The following is a 25,050-nucleotide window of genomic DNA, read 5'->3' on the forward strand; positions in this document are numbered from 1 at the left end:
TCAAAAGAATGAAAAATACTTCCAAACCAAATTATATAATATAAAATGAAAACAAATTAGCTGTGAAAAAAGTTTACTAAATAGAACAACACTGCATTTTACCAACACACAATACCAACAATGAATCAAACTTCTAAATTGTCTGTAGATGTTTTTGTAGTTTAGGTTAATGTATCCAGTAGGAATTATTCACTGTCCATACATATCTATTACTGCCTTAGTGCTTAGCTATGGTTCAGATTTCTCCAGCCAGTATTACGTTATTCGCTATGGTTCAGATTTCTCCAGCCAGTATTACGTTATAACTAAGTTATGAAGTCACTCCAGCCATTCTTGAGGGCATTGTTGGCACCATCCAGCAGACATTTATGAGTAAAATCTCACTTCCACATCCCTATGGCTAGTAAGGTTACTTCCAAATTAGGTAAAAGTAATGTACAGAATTTAGGACTAATTTCCAACTTAAAGTAGCAGCAGACCAAGTACTACAAAATAGAAGAAGGCCTAGATTTACACCACACTACATTTGGCATTTAACATCAACACAGCGGAGCCTGAACTCTGAAAAGTACAGCACAGACGCTAACTGAATTTCAACTTTGGCATATAACCAATTGCCTAGACAAGATGTATTGATAAACTATGGAAATAAAGCAGAACAATACATATCACAACTTTCAATTGTTCATCCATACTCCTGCTGTGACAATCACATGTCAACCACACAATAGGAATATCTGTTGATATGACATGTACAAACATCCCCCTCCCCATCCTACCGTGTGGTTCTGTGTGTCCCACACTGTGGTCCTGACCCCACCGTGTGGTTCTGTGTGTCCCACACTGTGGTCCTGACCCCACCGTGTGGTTCTGTGTGTCCCACACTGTGGTCCTGACCCCACCGTGTGGTTCTGTGTGTCCCACACTGTGGTTCCCACATGTACAATACAAAATATCAGAGGAAAGAAGAAAACCTCAAATAACCCAAAGGGCTCAATTAAAAGAGCCTGATATTTAATTCTTGTAGTATATATGATATGTAGTTGTGCAATTGTTAAAAAATCAGGTGTTTTACATATCCATGTAAAAATGTGAAATTATTTTTTTCTAATTTTCTACTTAATGACCATCAATAATTAGGATCTGTCAAATCTTTGGGAGAAAACAGGATAAGATCAAAAGGCTCACTCTTAGTGTGCTAATTAGTGCTTCTGATTCAAACTGACAACTCTTCTTCATGTGTTATCGACCAGACATGAAATGATCATTTCTTTTGTTCCAACAAATATGATTCTCTGAAATCAACAGATTTTGCTATTCTCTTGTGTTACCTTTTGGGTAATGAAGAGCACAGCTGAAATTCACCATTTTTTTTTTTAATGTATCAAAAATTTTATCTAATTGCATCAGACTCATCAGTGAAGGAAAAACCCCAACAGCAACAAATCACCATTATCAAATAGACAAATACACTATCATTATAAACATAACTTACTTACATTAGTAAGTACTAACCCTACTCAAGTTCAAGTAGACTTCCACATAAAATACCCTATCACATGTAAAATACCCTATCACATGTAAAATACCCTCTCACAAGCTTTCTACTGCCATAGTATGTTGGATGTTCAACACTTACATTGATCATTCAATGCACAAAATGTCACAGACATAAAAAGATTTATTTGAACGAGCCATTATTGGTAGAGAAATGTGCTGTAGAATGTAACTATTGATTGATATCAGACCCTCCTGTTGCTGGCTGATCAGATACTACTGTAACTTCTACTGACCTTTGTAATCAATTAGGGGCAGGTAATTACCTCGAGGCAATATAAAAACAGCAACTGTTTCCGTATTTGTTAGTTTGTATGAATCAGCTCTGGTCAATTAACCTTTAACATGTATCAGACATACTTAGTACATATGTCTGCTAATTATTACTATTGCTAGACATGAATAAAAGTGAACAAACCATTAACAAATGAAGTATATGTTCCATGTATCAGTAACATATCGATGGTACTGCATCATATATCCTAATAGCATCTACACTTCTACTGCCAACAAGACTAGCATACAGTAATTCGGTAAAACATCATGCAATCAAGTTTTTTTCTTGATTGTAGGAATACTATCAAGCACTGGCTCCAAAATCTATCTTTTGACAGATAAAACTAGTCTTCAATGAAAATCCTTCCACGTAAGTGCTTCCCCAAATGCTCCCCCCCCCCCCCCCCCCCCCCCTCAGACAGGTAGTCTGTAGTCTGTAGTCTGTAAGAATATAAAGATGTAGTATGTGAATACTTGCTGTAATGCCAGGATGTTCCAACAGTCTTCTACATCCACCTAGACACACTACAGCAGACAAACTCCAGTTTGATGCAAATTTTCAGGTTTGAGCTACAGTATATCATTGCCTCAAACATCTGATTTTGATTTAAATTGTCTCAATTATCTATCAGTAGTTTAACAGGAAGCCCCCCTCTGATCCAAGAGATTCAGGTAATCAAGATGCCCACAGGCTTACTCACAACTTCCTGTCATCCAAATCCGAACAAAATTGATAATTGTACAGGCTGGCTGGTTTAGATCATGCCTTGTAAAACACAAAGTAGATAACACATAGATACCAATGCATACCAGCCTGGCCAAATAGAGTAGGAGGATTATATAATATCTGTATGTGGCCATGGTCACTTTATCTGGCTAAATTTTAACAAGGATCGGTCACACTTTAGGTAAGGAAGCAATTTATAATGCATCAAGAATTAATTATCTAATTTGCCATTGAGAACAAACAATTGTATCAATTTTATTACAAATGAAGTTTGATGATGACCTCTAGACCTTAAAAGCACAGCCCAAGCATTTGATAAGGATTGATGTAGTAGAGAAAGTATGGCACACGGACACAAATTGTCTATCTATAGTACATTCATTACACATATCATTACATCACCACACAGAGAGTAACCTTACATCATTACATCACAACACCGAGTTACCTTACACCATTACATCACCACACAGAGAGTAACCTTACATCATTACATCACTACACACAGAGTAACCTTACACCATTACATCACCACACAGTTACCTTACACCATTACATCACTACACACAGAGTAACCTTACATCATTACATCACCACAAACAGAGTTACCTTACATCATTACATCACCACACAGAGAGTTACCTTACACCATTACATCACCACACAGAGAGTAACCTTACATCATTACATCACCACACACAGAGTTACCTTACACCATTACATCACCACACAGAGAGTAACCTTACATCATTACATCACCACATACAGAGTAACCTTACATCATTACATCACTACACACAGAGTTACCTTACACCATTACATCACCACACACAGAGTAACCTTACATCATTACATCACCACAGAGTTACCTTACATCATTACATCACCACACACAGAGTTACCTTACACCATTACATCACCACACAGAGTAACCTAACATCATTACATCACCACATACAGAGTAACCTTACATCATTACATCACTACACACAGAGTTACCTTACATCATTACATCACCATGCACAGAGTCACCTTACATCATTACATCACCACATACAGAGTAACCTTACATCATTACATCACTACACACAGAGTTACCTTACATCATTACATCACCACACACAGAGTCACCTTACATCATTACATCACCACATACAGAGTAACCTTACACCATTACATCACCACATACAGAGTTACCTTACATCATTACATCACCACATACAGAGTAACCTTACACCATTACATCACCACATACAGAGTTACCTTACACCATTACATCACCACATACAGAGTAACCTTACACCATTACATCACCACATACAGAGTTACCTTACACCATTACATCACCACATACAGAGTTACCTTACATCATTACATCACCACACACAGTCACCTTACATCATTACATCACTACACACAGAGTAACCTTACACCATTACATCACCACACAGAGTAACCTTACATCATTACATCACTACACAGAGAGTTACCTTACACCATTACATCACCACACACAGAGTAACCTTACATCATTACATCACCACACAGCTACCTTACACCATTACATCACCACACACAGAGTTACCTTACATCATTACATCACCACACACAGAGTTACCTTACACCATTACATCACCACACACAGAGTAACCTTACACCATTACATCACCACACAGAGAGTTACCTTACACCATTACATCACCACACACAGAGTTACCTTACACCATTACATCACCACACACAGAGTAACCTTACATCATTACATCACCACACAGCTACCTTACACCATTACATCACCACACACAGAGTTACCTTACATCATTACATCACCACACAGAGAGTAACCTTACACCATTACATCACCACATACAGAGTAACCTTACATCATTACATCACCACACACAGAGTTACCTTACACCATTACATCACCACACAGAGAGTAACCTTACACCATTACATCACCACACAGAGTCACCTTACACCATTACATCACCACACACAGAGTTAATATAAAAATATAATCTTCAACAATACAATTGGTTGTACATTGCTACGTATATCATTTCAAGTCCTTTGTTCAAATTTCAAGGCAATTTACGAATACATGTACTTGATAGGAATAAGATACCCACATTCTGGACACTTCTCCCAATCACAACAACACTCAAAAAAAGATGAAGTAGATGACTCTCAGAAATCAATACAGATTCTCGCCTTCAATGATTTAGGGTAAGCAAACAGAATCCAAGGATATCTGCAAACATTTTTGGCCAGATGGTCATCTCGAAAAACAAGAAAGAAACAAGAGATTCATTAGGCAAATATATACCTCAACAAATACAAGTTACTTGTATATGTAACCTTGGTATATACTCGCCACAATATACTGCTTGGCTACAGAGATTCCTTTAGCCTGATGGGTGAGTGTACATGTAAGACTAGTAAGCCAGAGGTCCCAGGTTCGATCCCTAGCAGAGGCAGTGATTTTATTTAATTAATCATGCGTTCTGTTACAGATACTTGTTTAGGCCAACAACTCATCCTTACCATACAGTGAGTCACGAGTCTCAAAGATATCTATGATACAGGTTTCGTGGATAATCATGTTTTAATTACAATAAGTCTGCTTTGTAAGATTTCTGACACTTATAAACATGAGTACCACCTTAATATTTCTTGTTATTTAGGTCTAAACCAAGCTTCTGTGAGCTACGTATACTTTCCTGTGTTTTTCCTAAAGATCTCAACAAACACTCTATCATTGCATGTGCAGTTGAAAACTTGTTGCATGTAAAAACTGCAAATAATTACGATGTAATAAGATCAAACAGTCAACTAACACCTTAATACTCACAATCTAAAACCTGGTATGATCCTGAGATGATCACAACATGCACACTTCACAATGGCTGTAACATCTGCAGCCATCACCAACATCCAGGGCTCGGGCTCGGCACAACCACCAAAGATGGCCACTGCATTTAAAATCAATACCCCCATGTGTCACCACTAACCCAGGTCCGACCCATCCACAAACACCTTTACATCATTGATCTTGCATCACTATTTGATGTCTTGTTGAAATATGACTTGTTGATAGGTTTACACTCTATACTAATAAGGTTCCCCTCTATCTACCTATAATCTTTTTACCTACAAGTTTCTGTAGATGTAATATTACTGACACACATTCACATGATACCAGATAACACATGTTAAAAAAAACAATGTATGCATATTGTTTATTTGATCATGTGACGGGGTGAGAACTATAGTCCGGATATAAAGATACCTTATTTAATGCCTTGTATTGATGTGGTAATAAAGTATTACTGTACTAAAAGGTCAAATAAAAACAAAATCTGTAACGTGAGTCACACGGATATATTAGAATACCCTTACTCAATGACACAGACAGGGTGGTGAGATGGGGTGGGCGAAAGTACTTATTATTTTGAACTTGTTATGAGAAGACAATGATAAGTCCCCAGCCAGCCATTGACTGTAAACACACTTACAACCTTCACATGTGTAATTTAGCTAATAAGTCAACACATATACAACCTTCACATGTGTAATTTGGCTAATAAGTCAACACATATACAACCTTCACATGTGTAATTAAGCTAATAAGTCAACACACATACAACCTTCACATGTGTAATTTAGCTAATAAGTCAACAGAAATACAACCTTCACACGTGTAATTTAGCTAATAAGTCTCAGCACCACATGCAGGATTATTGACTATACACCTATGGCTATTTCTGGGTGGTGACAAGGTGATATATAATATCATTGCTTGTATTTTTTTTTTCTCATCCTTCTGCTGATGTACAGATGTATACCAGTAATACAATTACCTGACAGGAAGCTGGCATATACTCCCACCTGGTATTGCTGAATATCACAATTTTATTGCCAATAAACTTTTAGTAACAAGACTCAGTATAATGAAACACAATATATATAACAAAATCCAATACTTTATAGCATAATGCTCAGTACAATACATTATACATGGATAATGAAACCCAATACAGCGTAATGAAATACATTCCTGTATAAAAATGCAATACTGTATAACAAAGTGCAATACTGTATATTGTATAACAAAACATAACCAGAGGCCCAATGGACCTGTATCGCTCACTAGGTGCTTTAACTAATGCACCTTTAAAGTTCATGCTTTATATGTCATTCATATGACTGCTAATTAGCTGTATGTTCATTTTGACAAACTTTGCAACCAAGCATATTCCTGACCTTATGAACCTAGCTCTCTTGTTGTTGTTTTTTTACACAGTTGACCCTTGTGACCTTGAAAGTTGCTACAGACCCTAAATCAAGTCTCTTGGCCTCTTGGTTATTGAGAAAATGTTTAAATGGTATAATTGCTGCCGGGAGTCACACCACAGTATAATTAGCTCATTTGCCCTTTTGGCCTGATGAGCTATGAGGATGGTTAAGCAAGGCCTTAGCCTTGATTGCTTCGGTTCTTTCTTTACAGCAAGACAATAAAGACGGGTCAGGATTAAAGACAATCATCAGTCTGTTCTAGTCTGGTCCAGGTGGAATAGTGTGGAATTTTGAAGGAGTCAAACTTTAGGTGCATAACTTAATTCTTCTGCACAGTTGGAGGATCATAACAATAGTTTGTAAATATACATCAATCAGCTTTACATACATTGCTGCTCAGTCCAGACTCCACAATTTGGCAAGCTGTGGTGAAAAAGCTATTAGGGACCAGACAGAACCAGATTATAGCCTTACATGTGTAATTCACCGAGAAAGATGAAAGTTGTGGATATCCAACGTAAGCATCTGAAGTCAGTGTGCTGTTAAATGGTTTAAAACACAGCAGCATATATCTTCTCTCCGACCTGTCACCAATACTACATCAAGTTTCTGATTAAAACAACTTGGTATGCTAATTTAGATGTGACAATTGCAATGGATGACTTTTTAGATTAAACCCCACTTACTGAAGTAACAACAAATGAAATGTCAGCAGTACCCACAGTGAAGATTAAATTTACAACTACATGTACTTCTTAGTGAATTCGTTTCTATAAATCACACCAATCTAATAAAATGACAAGTTACAACACCCCCAACATTCATCCAATTTGCCAAAAATTGTTTTTATCCAAATTTCCTAAACAAAATTGTTTCTCCAACTACGAGCATGAAAAGGTCTAAACAAACATATCTATAGGCCATACCACAACTGGACAGAATCTAATCACTGATTACATAACTGTGTACAGACACGGGACTAGTCTGATAATCTGGATGGAATGTCAGCGTATGTAGATGAGTCATACAAAGTTTCTCAAGATTCTTAGACTTGATGATGAAGTCAGTAAACAAACAGACAATGTGTTGTAGCTTGTCCAATCATCATTTTGAAAAGTCCCAACGCCAGTAAACAAACAATGTCATTTTTTTTATTGTAGCTTGTGGTATGTTTCATTTATTTATTCAAAAGTCCCAAAACTTTCTATTAAATTCTTGTCAATATGACAGTTTTTTGGAATTTTACTGGGAGGCCAGGCACAAATTTCACAGTGATGTCATGAAATTTCACATTAAAGATCTAGAAGGGAAACAATGAAATTCACATTGGGCCATGTAAAAGTGTGGTATATTTCATAGTACTACACATGTACATGTACATATGCAGCATTTCAAAGTGTCAACTACACATGAACAAATGTGGAATTTCAAAGTGTCAACTACACATGAACAAATGTGGGATTTCAAAGTGTCGACTATACACGTGTACAAATGTGGGATTTCAAAGCATTTATTACACATGTACAAATGTCGGATTTCAAAGTGTCGACAATACATGTGTACAAATGTGGGATTTCAAAGCGTTTATTACACGTTTACAAATGTGGGATTTTATGGTGGTACCAGATATACACAAATACAACTGTGTATCACAGATATTTCAGCTTCACGAACTGTTGGAAACATGTAGAGAAGCAGTCTGACAATAAAAGCATTTCCATGGAAATTTGACTACTGATCAATAATTTTGAGGATCAGGCTTCTGAGACACGGCGCTCATTACAGCTGTAATAGGCCATACACTGCCCTGTACTATCTCATTACAGCTGTAATAAGCTATACATTGCCCTAGGCCTGTACTATCTCATTACAGCTGTTATAGGCCATACATTGCTCTGTACTATCTCATTACAGCTGTAATCAGACATACATTGTCCTGTACTATCTCATTACAGCTGTAATCAGCCATACATTGTCCTGTACTATCTCATTACAGCTGTAATAGGCCATACATTGCCCTGTACTATCTCATTACAGCTGTAATAAGCCATACATTGCCCTTTACTATCTCATTACAGCTGTAATAAGCCATACATTGCCCTATACTATCTCATTACAGCTGTAATAGGCCATACATTACCCTGTACTATCTCATTACAGCTGTAATCAGCCATACATTGTCCTGTACTATATCATTACAGCTGTAATCAGCCATACATTGCCCTGTACTATCTCATTACAGCTGTAATAAGCCATACATTGCCCTGTACTATATCATTACAGCTGTAATAAGCCATACATTGTCCTGTACTATCTCATTACAGCTGTAATAGGCCATACATTGCCCTGTGCTATCTCATTACAGCTGTAATCAGCCATACATTGTCCTGTACTATATCATTACAGCTGTAATAGGCCATACATTGTCCTGTACTATCTCATTACAGCTGTAATAAGCTATACATTGCCCTGTACTATATCATTACAGCTGTAATAAGCCATACATTGTCCTGTACTATATCATTACAGCTGTAATAAGCCATACATTGCCCTGTACTATATCATTACGGCTGTAATAAGCTATACATTGCCCTGTACTATCTCATTACAGCTGTAATAAGCCATACATTGTCCTGTACTATCTCATTACAGCTGTAATAAGCCATACATTGCCCTGTACTATATCTCATTACAGCTGTAATAGGCTATACATTGCCCTGTACTATCTCATTACAGCTGTAATAGGCCATACATAGTCCTATACTATCTCATTACAGCTGTTATAGGCCATACATTGCCCTGTACTATATCATTACAGCTGTAATCAGCCATACATTGCCCTGTACTATCTCATTACAGCTGTAATAGGCTATACATTGTCCTGTACTATCTCATTACAGCTGTAATCAGCCATACATTGTCCTGTACTATCTCATTACACCTGTAATAGGCCATACATTGCCCTGTACTATCTCATTACAGCTGTAATCAGCCATACATTGTCCTGTACTATCTCATTACAGCTGTAATAGGCCATACATTGCCCTGAACTATCTCATTACAGCTGTAATAAGCCATACATTGCCCTGAACTATCTCATTACAGCTGTAATCAGCCATACATTGTCCTGTACTATCTCATTACAGCTGTAATAGGCCATACATTGCCCTGTACTATCTCATTACAGCTGTAATAGGCCATACATAGTCCTATACTATCTCATTACAGCTGTTATAGGCCATACATTGCCCTGTACTATATCATTACAGCTGTAATCAGCCATACATTGCCCTGTACTATCTCATTACAGCTGTAATCAGCCATACATTGTCCTGTACTATCTCATTACACCTGTTATAGGCCATACATTGTCCTGTACTATCTCATTACACCTGTAATCAGCCATACATTGCCCTGTACTATCTCATTACAGCTGTAATAGGCCATACATTACCCTGTTCTATCTCATTACAGCTGTAATCAGCCATACATTGCCCTGTACTATCTCATTACAGCTGTAATAGGCCATACATTACCCTGTACTATCTCATTACAGCTGTAATAGGCTATACATTGCCCTGTACTATCTCATCACAGCTGTAATAGGCTATAAATTACCCTGTACTATCTCATTACAGCTGTAATAAGCCATACATTGCCCTGTACTATCTCATTACAACTGTAATAGGCCATACATTACCCTGTACTATCTCATTACAGCTGTAATAGGCTATACATTGCCCTGTACTATCTCATTACAGCTGTAATAGGCCATACATTGCCCTGCACTATCTCATTACAGCTGTAATAGGCCATACATTGTCCTGTACTATCTCATTACAGCTGTAATCAGCCATACATTGCCCTGTACTATCTCATTACAGCTGTAATCAGCCATACATTGTCCTGTACTATCTCATTACAGCTGTAATAAGCCATACATTGTCCTGTACTATCTCATTACAGCTGTAATAAGCCATACATTGCCCTGTACTATCTCATTACAGCTGTAATAGGCCATACATTGCCCTGTACTATCTCATTACAGCTGTAATCAGCCATACATTGCCCTGTACTATCTCATTACAGCTGTAATCAGCCATACATTGTCCTGTACTATCTCATTACAGCTGTAATAGGCCATACATTGCCCTGTACTATCTCATTACAGCTGTAATCAGCCATACATTGTCCTGTACTATCTCATTACAGCTGTAATAGGCCATACATTGCCCTGTACTATATCATTACAGCTGTAATATGGTCTGATAGTGTTGTCTTGAGATGGAATAGTACACTTGCCTCTGGTTCGGGTACTATGCCATCCCTCGGCAACACTATCAGACCATAGTGCACTAAAATTAAGGTGGCAATAATGTATAGATAGGCCTAGTATTTGTATCAAAGTATGAAAACTGTTAAAATCTTAGAAAAGTTGTTCAATAATTGGACTTTTCAATTTACCAGATGTGGCTTTTTAACTGTTTACCGCCTTGAAAAATACATCCTGTAACTCCTAATGATGACATTTGATCCCCCCTCTACATTCCCAATGACAACATTTGATCCCCCCTCTATATTCCCAATGACAACATATGACACCCCCTCTATATCCCCAATGACAACATATGACGCCCCCTCTATATCCCCAATGACAACATTTGAGACCCCCTCTATATCCCCAATGACAACATATGACGCCCCCTCTATATCCCCAATGACGACATATGACGCCCCCTCTATATCCCCAACGATGACATATGACACCCTCTCTATATCCCCAGTGACAACATTTGAGGCCCCCTCTATATCCCCAATGACAACATTTGAGACCCCCTCTATATCCCCAATGACAACATTTGATCCCCCCTCTATATCCCCAATGACAACATTTGAGGCCCCCTCTATATCCCCAATGACAACATATGACGCCCCCTCTATATCCCAAATGACAACATATGACGCCCCCTCTATATCCCCAATGACAACATATGACCCCCCTCTATATCCCCAATGACAACATTTGATCCCCCACTCTATATCCACAATGACAACATTATATGTACTTCTCTATATCGATCCTAATCCCCAATGACAACATTTGAGACCCCTTCTATATCTCCAATGACAACATTATATGTACTTCTCCATATCCCCAATGATGATATTTGATACATTCCTCTATATCCCCAATGATGATATTGACACCTTGTCAAATTTCTCACCTTTTCTGTAGGTAAATCCATTATGATGCTTGTTACATTATGGACAAATTAACAAATTAACTAAAATTAGAAAGAAAAATCCCAAAGAAGACCAAATACAAAAAGGTTTCCTCACACAAACAACTTTTACCAGAGTAACAGATTTACCTGTTAATAACACTTCATATTGAACTTGAAATCTTATTCTGGGGACTCATATTTAATTTTGTACATGAAAAATAATTTCCTTTACCAAGTAAATAAGTGTAACAGTTGTAAATAACAATCTGGATAAAATGTACAATGTCTAACTGACATGTAGACTTACCTGTTAATTAAAATTGATGTGAAACTGAACTTTTGATATTCAACCAATGGAATCTTACTCTGGAAATGCTTATAATGGATTTGGAGTAAGGTATAATCATCTCTCGGACAATAAATACATAATTACAGTGATCTCAAGTTAGTATCAATTGAAATTTCACTATGTCTTTAATTTTTCTGGGGCTTAAACCAGGTTTTGATGTTGGGAAAAAGCAGAGGTGTCAGATTTCCTCATCACATCAAGTATCTCTGACCTCCTTATACTACACACCTATATTTTACTCTCTGACCTCCCTATACTACACACCTATATTTTACTATAAGTTTTATACTGGCAATGAATTATCATGTCACAGAATAAATCTCAAATAGGAATCTACATCTTCCATGTACAACCTACAGCGAGTTACTGTGATGAGCTCGATAAATCATAGATTTACTCTCAAATACAATCCTAAAACTGTGAGTTACTGGTAGTGCATGGTCATAAAGCATTATCATACTACTCTCAAATATCAACTTACGAGTGTGAGTAACTGGCAATGGTTATATGCATTATAGATTTCCTCTGAAATACAAACCTTAAGATTCACAGCTAGCTACTGGACTCCAGGTGTCTTGTGAGAATTGTAAATGTTCGATCAATTCAAATGCAACAAAAGCTCTGTCAACAACAAAAACACATCCAATATTCTCTGTGTTCCTGTGCAGGTCACAGGAAATCAAGGACTCTCGATCATTCGGTTTGCAGCAGACGTCTAAATCAGGGGCTTATCATCATCACCAAGTCTCAAGTCACACAAGCCAACTTTCCATTGCCACAAATCAATAGGAAAACAGATGGATGTATCAGTACATAATCCGAGGCCTGCTGAGATTGGATGTTCTTCCTCCACAGACCAAACGGATCAGTGTAAATGTGTGAGAGCTATGGTGAAACCTCCAGGAAATGAGTGTGCTGGTGTTAATTACCATGGCAACATAACATGGTGATCACTGTCACATCAGTGTCTCACTGAAATCACTCTAATGTTTACAATTAATTCCTACGACTGAAAATTATTATAGATTTTATCTAATACAGTTTTCCTGTTCTATATACATACACTCTCCTTATTCTAGTATTCTGTCAACCGATAATAACATGTTTCAAGGCAATATTTAAAAGGTTTGCATTCCCTGAGGGTTGGAAAATCAAAAACAATAAAATTTAATTGCCTGATGTTTGAAGATATATTCATATATCAACAGTGGACATATATATACACCTAGGACAACAAGAACACATACATTCAAGAATGAATGGCTACTTTAACTTCACAAAATATACCTTACATAGACAGTATATTGTATGTGTTTAAGATTCCACATATATTCTGTGGTCTAGTGGAGAGAATGGAGTATATAACATTTAATTACAGAGGAGGCTGGGGTGACCATCAAGTCAATGTAAATGTCATGGGACAATTACCACACACACACACAAATAGGAGGAGTGGGTCGGCTAGAGGACAATTACATGTATCCATTGTTACATATATACCACAATGACATCCCAAAATATGCTGTATTTGATACATTTATTTGTATAATTTGTCAGATCAAACTAAGCAAATTCTATCAAAGTTCCTTTTGTCCTAAGTAAAATATATATAGTAACACAATTGCCAAGGATTTGTTGGCAAATCTGTGTCTTTTGAGTAAGTCATTAGTAAGTTGGAGTTGTAGGTATAAAAGTAGTTTGCCTGACAAAAAGGTGATTCTGACATCACCTGTAAAACATATTTCACACATCAATTCCACTTTCCATTAAATGACACAACCATAGAATGAGGTCAGGGAAAGGTGTCTAGACAAAATGACAATGAAGATATGTCTAATGATCTGTAAATATTGCAATAATCCATATCAACAAATAGGTGTGAAGAGAATTTAAACTACATTTGTATTTGAATGTAAACAATAAGTAAAGATGACCAGACAACATCCGCAGGAAGATCTTCAACTGGTTATTCAAAATACAGGACTTATATAGTACATCTGCCTAGCAACTACACATGTTTGAATGCAAGTACATGTACTTAATATTTCATGACAATCAGATTAAACACTCATGTCAGAAAAATATATAATTCTATTTATAGTAACACTGACCTCATTGTTTACCCAAGATACAAGAGGGAGGAAGTGTCAGACAATCAGATAAAAGTGATATAGTATAATGAGGAAGATCTCTTTATCCCGTCAATGACCTCACAGCCAGCGGATAATAAGGTGTCATATGCCACTCTATATAAACCCTGGTAGCTACATTAATAGTTATCCTTTCTCCGATAAGTCCATCTGATTTTCAAGGTCAGTTACAGATAGAGCCAGAGCCCCTCTCCTTGATAAAAAAGAGCAATAAGCTGGAATGTTTAACAAAAGCCTACCGAATATAACTAACAGGGACTAACTGAATCATAACCTGATAACCGCCATCTAGCTTTGAACCCTTACTCTGCTAAAGGATGTCAAAAATATTGTACTCCAATTGGTTCACATGCTGTTTATGCCATGCAATATACAAGACACTGAGATGGATATGGCTAGCAATAAATTTAAGCAAGGTTTACCATGTACTTCTAGAAAACTCATTACAGAACGAACATTTATATGTCAACAAATATTACAAATGTCCTGATGAAGTATGTTCTTTGTGAAATTCTAATTATCAGACATTTCCCATTTTTACCTGACAAGGACAACTTACACCGGCACTGACACAGACTTCAACATTTGGGGGAATCATCTTGAAAAACAGACAACTCGTTTAGCTATGGTACTAACGAACTGTGTAATACAGACAACTGTTAACTATGGTACTAACAAACTGTGTAATACAGACAACTGTTAACTATGGTACTAACAAACTGTGTAATACAGACAACTGTTAACTATGGTACTAACAAACTGTGTAATACAGACAACTGTTAACTATGGTACTAACAAACTGTGTAATACAGACAACTGTTAACTATGATACTAACAAACTGTGTAATACAGACAACTCAGTTAACTATGGTACTAACGAACTGTGTAATACAGACAACTCGGTTAACTATAGTACTAACGAACTGTGTAATACAGACAACTCTGTTAACTATGGTACTAACCAACTGTGTAATACAGACAACTGTTAACTATGATACTAACAAACTGTGTAATACAGACAACTGTTAACTATGGTACTAACAAACTGTGTAATACAGACAACTGTTAACTATGGTACTAACAAACTGTGTAATACAGACAACTCGGTTAACTATGGTACTAACAAACTGTGTAATACAGACAACTCTGTTAACTATGATACTAACAAACTGTGTAATACAGACAACTGTTAGCTATGGTACTAACAAACTGTGTAATACAGACAACTGTTAACTATGATACTAATAAACTGTGTAATACAGACAACTGTTAACTATGATACTAACAAACTGTGTAATACAGACAACTGTTAACTATGGTACTAACAAACTGTGTAATACAGACAACTGTTAGCTATGATACTAACAAACTGTGTAATACAGACAACTGTTAACTATGGTACTAACAAACTGTGTAATACAGACAACTGTTAACTATGGTACTAACAAACTGTGTAATACAGACAACTGTTAACTATGATACTAACAAACTGTGTAATACAGACAACTCTGTTAACTATGGTACTAACAAACTGTGTAATACAGACAACTGTTAGCTATGGTACTAACAAACTGTGTAATACAGACAACTGTTAACTATGATACTAACAAACTGTGTAATACAGACAACTGTTAACTATGATACTAATAAACTGTGTAATACAGACAACTGTTAGCTATGATACTAACGAACTGTGTAATACAGACAACTGTTAACTATGGTACTAACAAACTGTGTAATACAGACAACTGTTAACTATGGTACTAACAAACTGTGTAATACAGACAACTGTTAACTATGATACCAATGAACTGTGTAATACAGACAACTGTTAGCTATGATACTAACAAACTGTGTAATACAGACAACTCAGTTAATTATGATACTAAAGAACTGTGTAATACAGACAACTGTTAGCTAATGTAACACATGTAATGTAACACATGTTATGTAACATATGTTATGTAACACGTGTAATGTAACACGTGTAATGTAACACATGTAATGTAACACGTGTAATGTAACACGTGTAATGTAACACGTGTAATGTAACACGTGTAATGTAACACATGTTATGTAACAAATGTTATGTAACACGTGTAATGTAACACGTGTAATGTAACACATGTAATGTAACACATGTAATGTAACACGTGTAATGTAACACGTGTAATGTAACACGTGTAATGTAACAAATGTTATGTAACACGTGTAATGTAACACGTGTAATGTAACACGTGTAATGTAACACATGTTATGTAACACATGTAATGTAACACATGTAATGTAACACATGTTATGTAACACAATTTAATGTAACACATGTTATGTAACACATGTTATGTAACACATGTAATGTAACAATGTAATGTAACAAATGTTTTGCCGAATGTGCTACAGTACATTTATTAGTGGTGTAATGATAGGTTGAGTTATCAATGTATTATGATATTACTTTTCTCGATGGCAAAAGGTTGATAGCATATTTTCAAGTTGATGAATATCCTAATATCTCACTCAACTATCCATTGTTGACAATAGTTATTTTTCTAAACAAGAAAGCTACTTGAAAGCAAGTTCTTTCACCTAAACTGCAATCTGCATGTGACATTAGCATATATTTTTACAATATTTGTATTTCCGAAAGTCTTTGGTATCACAATCATGGATATCTCGAAATACAAAAACGGCACAATGTACTTAGAATGGAAATAAATTTGAACATAAGTTGTTACATTGACACAAGTACTTTACAGATGCATATCGTGATAAATGTCATAAATGTTGTTATCGATTTCAATTTGATCAAGTTAACTCACTAATTATAAGTTTGAAGCGGTTTCGTTCCGGTCCATGTTTTAGACCTGCCCTTTAACTGGCCTTAGTGGGAGGGAGGTATAAGAAATAATCTGATTGGTAAATACCCTGCCATAATCATTAAAACAATAAGATGACAGCATATTATAAGCGGCGGTTTTGTAATTGTTCCGAATTAAAAGGCAAAACAGTCCTGTAGCAGCATCTTTGGAAACTTACATCAAATTATTGTATTGTTTTACGGCAGCCCATCTACGTTCACAGAAAGAAACACATCAAACTAAAGTAAAATGTTAACAGGGAAAGAAGGTCAAGGTCATCTATTTGAACAAATTTGGTAGCCCTTCATCCCAGCCTGCTACAACCCAATATCAGGTCTCTGGTTTACCCTACTTGACCCCTATGACCTTTAATGAACCCCTCCACTGGGGGAAAAGAGTGACCCAGGGACCATGAAATTTATAATTTTTAATAAAGCACATTAAGACCCTTCCATCCATGAATAGTCTTTTAATCTAGCTTATCTGGGTCTTGAGAAGAAGATTTTTGAAATTTCAGTCAATATGACCATTTTTGGCCCTGCCCATTAGGCCAGTGGACCATGTATACGATTTACAATTTTGGCTAGATGACACATGGCAATGGACAAAGCCAGACTGGAAAAGGTCAATGAGCTTTGCTCAGGTGACCTAAAAAAAATTTATTTGTCTGAAGTAGAATTGAATAATACATACCTGATAATATTTTAATCAAAATACTGAAATTCTTCTCAACTGAAAATCTAATCCGGACAAAATATGTATTACTGCTCTCAACTAAGTTTGCAATTTCTACATAAAAGTAAATTGATGTTGGCAAGAACACAATGGTAAATTTAAGATGTGACAAATGTCCAGTATAGTGGCTGTATGCTGAGGTGTACAGTACAGATATTAGGACCACTTTAAACATGCTTACTAACACCATGTAAAGATCCAGTAAATAATGTAGTATTTATATTCTACAAATAGGTTGGTATCCAACAATTTATAACATGGTATCTTTGGTTTGGTTTATTTTGTTTAACGTCCTCTAATTGACAGCCAGGGTCATTTAAGGACGTGCCAGGTTTTGGAGGTGGAGGAAAGCCGGAGAGGGATTAGCTAGTGGGATTAGCACTGGTTGACAGCTATATGGGAGTCAGATATCCAATGGAATTACAGAAAGGACAGGTATAGGTGAAATATTAAAACAAATGAATGAGAGGATTGTTATGTCACAAATGTACAGGATAGACAAATTGATTTATGGTGGACAAGGCCAATGCAGCATTTTGTTGATCTCACATATATGTTTGCCCAGCAAATCCAGTGGAAATGACTCCATTATGTTACAGAAATATGCCTTTTGAAAACAATGTTAAATATATTATGTCAATCAGAAATGCTACCCTTGAATAGGGCAAAGTGATCTGAATTTAAAACGGCAGTTCTTTAAACAACAAAATGAATTTAAAGATGAATCATGCATATATGCTTTTCTAAATGTTAATTGTAAGAAGAGAAGAAAGACTTTAGCCAGACTCCCTAGCCAGTCCAACAAAACATCAGCTGCCAATCAGGTAAAGCTATCCATTGTCCTGCCTTGAGCTCAGGATGAAGCCTATAAGACTCTTTCATATGTGTATATGTAGGATAGGGATATTCCACCCGAGGGGTCACAAAATGTGGTGAAACCCGAGGCTTGCCGAGGGTTTTACCACATTTTGTGATCCCGAGGGTAGAATATCCCTATCCTACATACACACATAATGAAAGAGTCTTTTTCTCTCATATCACTACCAAATTTCTGGCGAAAGTGTACCTCAGCCATCCATTTTCTTCAATTTTGTAATTTTTTTATTTGACGTTTTTACTCAAAATACTTATGATATTCTGAAAGATCATACCTGATTTTTACAAACTATGTTTGACCACAAATTTCATTCCTTTTGTGGTTAAGTGATGATTGAATGAACAATTCGCCGATAAAAATTGCCGTAACTTGACCGACTTTTGACGTGGCCGTGACCAAATTGTCAACATCCGAGAAAAAGAAGTTCTATCAACAATACTTTAAAAAATCCAACGCTGAAAAGAGTTATCCAATTTTACATATGATTTGATTTGAACCTCGACATATTTGATCATTTCACGGAACACACTGTACTTTTTATTGCCAAGTCACATTTTTTATAAAATACTACGTAACTGCATGACGTCACGACTGTCACTGGAATTCCATTCATAGTTCAAGGCTATTGAGAGTGATGTTGATCTCGATCGCCATGACGCGGCGATGTTTCTCGGGTGGTAATTTTAAATTCACGGTGATTTTGGCAACTTCATGTGTGAACCAGCGAACAGCGACTCGATACGAGTATTCGATCCTTTCTGTGACATAGGATTATATGTGTTTAACCAGTTTTCTTGATAGAATGAGGAAGGTAGGTCCATCGATAACGATGAAAGGCTAGGATAACAGTTAGTTTTCCTGGTTACTCTACACAAATATACAGTAGGTCCTAGACTCTGTGTTAAAAATAGAATAAATATTTCTTTATATGAATATCGAGGGGTGTCATTTGTACCGAATGTTCCAAATACACGGGTTATATTACTGAGTTCAGTAGGCCTACTGACAGTAGAGTGAACAATCCAGGCCCCTGTGCTGACGAAAACGGAACCATTTCATCGGTTATGATGTTTGACATTTTCTTTTATATAAACTTTTGTTTATTTATGGCTTTTATTCAACTTCCTATCATTGCCAGGTGATTGTGTGTGTTTGCATGTTTTTAATGGCAAATGACAAACCTTTAGGGTAGGCAAGTCTGTACTGTACGGTAACTGTTACAACAGGCCTGTAGGCCTAGTCTACTATGTTATAGGCCTAGTAACGAAGTTATATTTTCGCTCAGATGAAATGTCTAATCGTTTAACCGTGTAGCCCTATTAGTTTATAGCTGATATGATATATATATATTTATCTCAGAATGTGTGTATTTTTATAGTTAAATCCAACGTTTCAACCGACACCGACGATATAATAAACCTAAGGACTGTCAAATGTAAATACAAGCACACGACGTTGTAAGAGTTGTCCCCCTTGAACGTAGATTACTCCGCGCACGTGAAATGCTATGTAAGATAGATTTATCTTACATACCTATCTTACATGGGCAAACTCTATCCAACATGGCGCGATATGAGAGAAACATTCATACTCACAAATAAATGGTAATTCATGTAATTAAAGCCTGATCAGAAATCAGATTAGATGTACCAATTGCAAGTCTTATGGGGACTAATCAGACTAAAAGTTAGTACATTGCAATTTCTGATACGTAATTAGAGACAAGTATTAATCATCAGAATTACTGCATAAACCCCCAAAATGGCTGCTATCTAATTAATGAAAATTACAATTATCAGAATTACTGCATAAACCCCCAAAATGGCTGCTATCTAATTAAAGACAATTACAATTATCAGAATTACTGCATAAACCCCCAAAATGGCTGCTATCTAATTAAAGACAATTACAATTATCAGAATTACTGCAAAAACCCCAAAATGGCTGCTATCTAATTAAAGACAATTACAACTATCAGAATTACTGCAAAAATCCTCAAATATGTCTCTATGTATTTAATCATAACAGCAATCAGACTTAATACCAACCCTCCATAATCAGACATACAGCATTACACCTTAGTAAAAAATATTTCTGATAGTTTACAAAGGCTTCTGATATCTTTCCTGATTTCTGAAATACCTTGGCTATTTCACCTCTATCAAATGGTCATGACAAACATTCTCTATCCTTTGGATTTAAATTTGATAAAAAAGCATGATCTGTTTGTCTCGTTTGAACACATACATGATAAAAGTATGGACCATTACTGGTAACCATCATTTATACACAGCAGTTTTCTGGCCAGACCATACAATTACTGGGCTAGAGACGTATTTTAGGAAGTTTGGAATCCTCTACAATGATTGCCACACTGCTGGGTTGGCCTCCTATGACCTGTCAGTCATTCCTACAGCTTGTCTCAGTCTGTATGACTCACACTGCATTTAGTAATCTTGGTATAAACACTCGTTAGCTTTGTGCAAAATATTTTTTACAAAGTTTTTTCCAAGACTCGCATCATTAATAAAAATAATTCACTTTAAAACCAAAATAACACATCTGGAATAATTAATGATAAAGTCACATGCAATGGCACAACAGAAACTGCTTAGAATAACAGCAATACAACTGTCTTATCTCACAAACAACAAGCTAACCAGACAGTATAATCCTAAATCAACCTTTTCTAACATTCTGTTGGATTCTGTCTATTCTCTTATAACCAAACTCAAAATATATTTATTTATGCCTCTTACTTAATTCCAGTGGTATTTTTTTGGTGTTTTTTTTAGAAAACTGTGACACTTCAATAATGAAAAATCTTGTAGCACAGAGTAAGGTTTTAGAATGGAAACAAACTCTGCAGCAAACACAGAGACACTAATGTAAATGTAACCTAATGCTTCACTACACCAATGGCAATCACATCTCCATGACGACCATCATTCCTAGAAAACATTAGCAGACACTTCGTATATTTATGGCCAGATTTTTCTAATACTGCTCATCTAAATTAATGTATTTTTTCTTTCTCTCAATTTTCTTTTCTTTTTCTTTTTTTCTTTTTTAGAGAAGGGGTTGGGGGTTGGAGGGGGGGGGGTTGGGGGGGAGGTTCAGGAATATATTGGATTCAGTTTACTCATTATTTCTTGGCAGGAGTATTATTAATTTTCCTGTACCTTTATAAGTCATGCATTTTTTGTGTACATTTACTGGAGAGTTACACAATTTCTTGTACCTTTGTCAGTGTCATACCTTTCTTGTGTACATTTACTTGCGTTTCACACTGTTTTGTGTAACTTTTTCTGAGTGTCATACTTTTTGGTGTACATTTTCCGGAGTCTCACACTTTTTTTTTTACCTTTATCAGAGTGTCATACTTTCTGTTGAACATTTACTGGAGTGTCACACTTTTTTTTTTACCTTTATCAGAGTGTCATACTTTCTGGTGTACTTTTTTAACTGGAGTGTCACATTTTCATGAACCTTTATCAGAATGTTGTACTTTTTGGTGTACATTTTCCGGAGTGTCACACTTTTTTGTGTACCTTTTTCAGAGTGTCATACTTTTTGGTGTACATTTTCGGGAGTGTCACACTTTTTTGTGTACCTTTTTCAGAGTGTCATACTATTTGGCGTACATTTTCGGGAGTGTCACACTTTTTTTTGTACCTTTTTCAGAGTGTCATACTTTTTTGTGTACTTTTACTGGAGTGTCACACATTTTCAAATTCAAACTTTGTGTTTTAAAACATAATATCACAAATGAAAACTCTCTAACAGTCTAAATATCAATTTTAAATTATTTACATAATTTACAAATAACCAATACAAGGAAGGTGATGTTCAGTAAATGCCATCTTACTTGCATCATTAGTAGATATTTGTTATAATTCCTGTATCAAATGGGTAAATCCAGTTTGCTTAGTTTTCATTTCGGATTTTAGAAAAACACATTCATGGCCATTAGTCATGACCTTTCTGTATACATGGATGCTCAAAGATTTAGCTTATACAAGTAAGCTAAAAATAGTACATGTACAGACATCCACAATCTTTGCCTACACTGAGAAAATTTCATTAAGTATATTTTTTCACAATGCACGTCAGGAGACAAAAAATACATCAATCATGAAAACACAGGCATTAACATGCAAACAGAGCAAATGAAAGATAAGAACAAGTCTCAGTTCGATAAATAAAAAGTGTTGAGTAACATCTGTCTCTGTAATACCCTAACCACTCAAATACACATACAAGGTAGAAAAGATGCAGTTTGTCTTATTCAAGCTATCACTGTTGGTAAAGTAAAACCAGTGATCACACCTTACTGACTGGATACTGTTGGTATAATAACACCTGTGATCACCCCTTCCTGACTGGATACTGTTGGTATAATAACACCTGTGATCACCCCTTACTGACTGGATACTGTTGGTATAATAACACCTGTGAGCACCCCTTACTGACTGGATACTGTTGGTATAATAACACCTGTGATCAAACCTTTACTGACTGGATACTGTTGGTATAATAACGACTGTGATCACCCCTTACTGACTGGATACTGTTGGTATATAACACCTGTGATCACCCCTTACTGACTGGATACTGTTGGTAATGTGACACCTGTGATCACCCCTTACTGACTGGATACTGTTGGTACAATAACACCTGTTATAACACATTACTGACTGGATACTGTTGGTATTGTGACACCTGTGATCACCCCTTACTGACTGGATACTGTTGGTATAATAACACCTGTTATCACCCCTTACTGACTGGATACTGTTGGTATAATAACACCTGTGATCACCCCTTCCTGACTGGATACTGTTGGTATATAACACCTGTGATCACCCCTTACTGACTGGATACTGTTGGTATAATAACACCTGTTATAACACATTACTGACTGGATACGGTTGGTATAATAACATCTGTGATCACCCCTTACTGACTGGATACTGTTGGTATAATAACACCTGTTATAACACATTACTGACTGGATACTGTTGGTATAATTACACCTGTGATCACCCCTTACTGACTGGATACTGTTGGTATATAACACCTGTGATCACCCCTTACTGACTGGATACTGTTGGTATAATAACACCTGTTATAACACATTACTGACTGGATACGGTTGGTATAATAACATCTGTGATCACCCCTTACTGACTGGATACTGTTGGTATAATAACACCTGTTATAACACATTACTGACTGGATACTGTTGGTATAATTACACCTGTGATCACCCCTTACTGACTGGATACTGTTGGTATAATAACACCCGTGATCACCCCTTACTGACTGGATACTGTTGGTATAATAACACCTGTTATAACACATTACTGACTGGATACTGTTGGTATTGTGACACCTGTGATCACCCCTTACTGACTGGATACTGTTGGTATAATTACACCTGTGATCACCCCTTACTGACTGGATACTGTTGGTATAATAACACCTGTTATCACCCCTTACTGACTGGATACTGTTGGTATAATAACACCTGTGATCACCCCTTACTGACTGGATACTGTTGGTATAATAACACCTGTGATCACACCTTACTGACTGGATATTATTGGTATAATAACACCTGTTATCACCCCTTACTGACTGGATACTGTTGGTATAATAACACCTGTGATCACCCCTTACTGACTGGATACTGTTGGTATAATAACACCTGTGATCACCCCTTACTGACTGGATACTGTTGGTATAATAACACCTGTGATCACCCCTTACTGACTGGATACTGTTGGTATAATAACACATGTGATCACCCCTTACTGACTGGATACTGTTGGTATAATAACACCTGTGATCACCCCTTACTGACTGGATACTGTTGGTATAATAACACCTGTGATCACCCCTAAGTTAAGGTTCAAATAAAATGCATACTTAACAACACAACATATATATATATGTGGTAATTTTAGAGAAAGGCATGCAGGAGGTATCATATCT

The 25,050-nt window shown here is 36.3% G+C and overlaps 1 protein-coding gene across 4 annotated transcripts in view; it reads right to left on the reverse strand.

Moving 5' to 3' along the window:
* Window positions 1-25,050, reverse strand: part of LOC117325057 (ADP-ribosylation factor GTPase-activating protein 1-like) — a 46,589-nt gene that overhangs the window by 8,857 nt on the left and 12,682 nt on the right. The window lies entirely within an intron of this gene.

The sequence above is a fragment of the Pecten maximus genome, chromosome 4 (assembly GCF_902652985.1).
Source record: "Pecten maximus chromosome 4, xPecMax1.1, whole genome shotgun sequence".
In the NCBI taxonomy this organism is placed as follows: domain Eukaryota; kingdom Metazoa; phylum Mollusca; class Bivalvia; order Pectinida; family Pectinidae; genus Pecten; species Pecten maximus.